Source organism: Adiantum capillus-veneris, chromosome 21, assembly GCF_014529385.1.
Source record: "Adiantum capillus-veneris isolate H3 chromosome 21, ASM1452938v2, whole genome shotgun sequence".
NCBI lineage: Eukaryota > Viridiplantae > Streptophyta > Polypodiopsida > Polypodiales > Pteridaceae > Adiantum > Adiantum capillus-veneris.
The window spans coordinates 108,306,761-108,310,530 of record NC_140951.1 but is presented as its reverse complement, the minus strand read 5'-3'; the positions used below and the strand labels follow the sequence as shown (position 1 = coordinate 108,310,530).

At 40.5% G+C, this 3,770-nt stretch overlaps 1 pseudogene; it reads left to right on the top strand.

Annotated features, from left to right (window-relative positions):
* Positions 1 to 859: 859 nt before the first annotated feature.
* LOC147431504 (uncharacterized) lies at positions 860 to 3,438 on the top strand (annotated as a pseudogene).
* Positions 3,439 to 3,770: the final 332 nt, after the last annotated feature.

Sequence of the window (3,770 nt, the reverse complement as noted above, 5' to 3'; positions counted from 1 at the left end):
TGATGCCACCATACCTATCTCTCTGAGTGGCTATGTCGATGCCAATTGGGCAGGGGATGATCCCCGCTGCTTCTCCACAGGTGGCTATATATTCTCTCTTTCAGGTGCACCAATATCCTGGCAAACAAAACAACAATCTTCAATTGCCTCTTCATCGACTGAAGCCAAATATGTAGCTGCTGCTCTTGCTTCCAGAGAAGCTCTCTGGATTGCTGAGCTCATTCACGAATTTCAACTTCCATATCCTATCTCGGAAGAAGCCATAACCCTCTACTGTGACAACCAATCTGCAATTGCTCTGGCTGCTTCCCCAAGTTTCTCCAACAAACTAAAGCACATCAAAATCAGTTATCACTTCATCAAGGAATTGGTCGCCAATGGTTTTTTAAAGTTGCAATATGTGCCCACTGCTCACAATTGGGCAGATTTCCTCACCAAATCAGTACCTGCTACGACCCAAACTACAACATGTCGAAATTTGTCACTTGTGCCTACTGCTTGCACACCTCCTTAAGGGGGGGATTCTCCCATGTAATGATGTGTTCACCGTTACGGGGAGGTGTGAAATATCTTACCACTATTAACGGTGCTCACTCAGCGCCTCAATCATCTCACCCACCCCCTAAATCATCTCCCCCTAATGTAGGTAACGTCCCTTCATCCTAGCACTTACCCAATAAGGCTCCCCTTGCCTAATGTATATAAAGGCACCTTTGTTATGTTGAAGAGTGTGCAAGTTCTTATTTCATTCTATAAATACAAGTTAGCTTTACTTCCTTGCTACACTGCAGTGTCTCTCTCTCTCATTATTTACTTTGTTAGATTAGTTGTTATTAGCATCAGTTCCTATTTGCTTCACATGGGGCTGGTGCCAGCGGCTGGGCCCTTCGTGCAGCTTTTCTTTGGCCACATTTGGGACCTGGCCCTGGCCAACCGGACGTCGGCGTAGAAGAAGGCAGCCATGGACTCGCTCTTCGAGTTGGTAGGCAAAATGATCAGTCAAGCGCTGGCGGAGAGCGTGGCCGACCAGGCTCGCGCCTATAACGCCAGCATCGCCCAACTCGGCCAGGACTACCATCTCTCCGTCCAGTCCTACAAAGAAAATGCTTCCTCTGTTACTTCTCTCTCTTTCTTTTTCAATAATCACAAGAAGATTTAGAAATTCTATCATGTAGGAAAACCGAGTTCTTTTCAATGTTTTTTATACAATGCATAACATCATGAGCTTCTGCTCGGGAGGCACCGCATACCTAGCTCGGTAAGATTGGGGACATGGAACGGTCCCCTGCCCCCAATCGTACCTAGCTAGGTATGTCATGCCTCCCTCACAGAAGCTCGTGATGTTGAGGTAAGTCACAATGTGGGAATTATCATGAGAATTTGTCAAGAATGCATGGCACTAGCATTATTGAATAAGATGTATACGTGTCATGTTTTCTGATTATGAGCTTTTCATGGAGCAAAGGTGGTGGTACGCTTTGAAAATTGCAAATCGACGTTGATGCACATGCTCACCTTGTATGCACAACCTTCATATATGAAGCACAATGTGTGCTCATATGGTTCAGCTCTTGCCTTGTATGTGGGCTTGCTTCGAGAGATGATGCTCGCAAGTGCAACCTGTGGATATAGCAAAGCTGAGATTATCGACTTCCTGAATGATGTCAATGAACACCTTGAATCTGCTTACAATAAGGTACTATCTTTCTTGTTTTGGCACTTTTTGTGGGATTCACATTGTTTCTTTTTAAAAAATCTAAAAATTGATTATCAAACATGCATTAACTATCCACGTGTATGTATTTTAGCATCTTACATATTTTATTTCAGACATGATTAGCCCTTCTGATGAATGGTATTGGGCCATCAACGCCCTTTTGACGGGATAGAAATCACCTGTTGAGGGGTAGTTAGTTGTCTCTTTGGGAAGCCCGATTGCTGTCTATTGTAATCTGATGTCTCTCAAGTCTCGCCACGAGCTTGAGGTACCTTTGTACATTATGTTGGTGAATGCAATACATACACTCTCTATCGTGAATTTGGGTTTGGGGGGAGGGGGGGGGGGGGGGGGGGGGGGGGGGAGAATGGCATTAACCATTGAGGCAAATTAAAAATAAAAATAGAAAAAACTATTGTTCTACTTTCTAAACACAATTTAATGTAGAAGACAATGTTTGAGGCAGTTAGCAAGCTCGTGAAAGAATCGGGCGAATTTGTATATCCAAGTTTGGCCAATGTGCTCATGAATTTGGGAAATCTTGTGGGAGGTCTCATGAGCTTTAGCACGGAATGGCATGATGGAAAATGTCTTATTGCCAAAAACCATCCTGATTATGCAGAGAGTGATTTCGTGGACAACAAAGCTTATTATCAATTGCAATTTCGCCCAAAATTTGCAAGAAAAAAAAACTACTATGGCATGCCACAGTTTTGTCCTTAGTTCCATCAATGGTCAACATTATTGCCTTCAAATGGTTTACTATATTCCTTTCCTTGACTATGCATTGTCTCCTCTCCTCTAACCCAATTTTTTTTGCCAAGGTCTTCATGAACAATCGTGCAACATTGCATGTGTATACAGAAGTGGATAACGATCTACAAGTAGCGGCCTTTGTGGTGGAGAAAACCATGCATATTAAGTTGAGGGTCTACTACTTGATCGACTATGATGACTATGATTCAAGTGATGTCGAAGTTACCATAAGCACTTCCAATAATCCGAAGGTGAGCATGAATCTATTAACTGTAGAGATATGAATGTGCTCCCCACTTAGTCAAAGAAGAATCTTCTTTTATGTATGTGTTTGGGTATGTATTTGTATGTATATATATACATGCATATATACATATGTATATACACACACACACACATATATATGTATATACATAAATATATGTACACACACACACATACATATATACACACATATATACACATCTAAAAATTATTTAATCATGTGACATAAACTGACAAAGAGAATTATAAAAATTGTGCCTACTATTTAATTACCATTAGTTTATTGCTTTACATATGACTTTTCTTTGTGTTGTCCCATAGGTTCATCAATTCAACCTTAACAAAAGAGAGTTCAATCAATCGTGTCGTTCCCATGGGTGCGAATGTACTATGCCAGCTATTCAGAGGGTGGATCATGGAGTACAGATTATGATAGGTTTAGTGCAAACTTAAAAATGCATTATGATGAGTATACACGCTTTGAACCTCAGGGAGGCAAGAGATATACAATCAGAACTAAAGCCGGTAGCACTGCAACAAAGAACTATTACATTATTGGCTTTGAAATTGTTCCCACCAATGGAGTCCCCGATGTGGTAGAGACTCTTGTCAATGCTGTTGAGAAGATAGCTAGTGCGACTGTTTCTGGTATCAGTAATGCTGTCTCAGGATCCATTGGTGCAGTTTCTTCAATATTCTAAATAGATCCCATTTGGGGCAGAGAGAATAATGTTCCAATTCTGTACTCTTGTTGGTCATCTCTCGAGAATGTATGCTGTGGACTTCAAAAAAAGAGAAAACAATCAAGGTTTTCTGTTTTAATTTGAACTACGATATTTCAAAATTTAGTCAAATTGCAAAGAACCATGTGTAATGAGCTATAATAATTCTAAGAACACTTGGGTCAATTTATTTTTTTAATTAGCCTCTTACCTTTTCGTTAAAGTGTCACATTTGCAAACATTCGACTTCCAATCTTTTTTTTTTTTTGCCAAACTCACAAATGTGAGTGGTGTATATTATATTATATTAG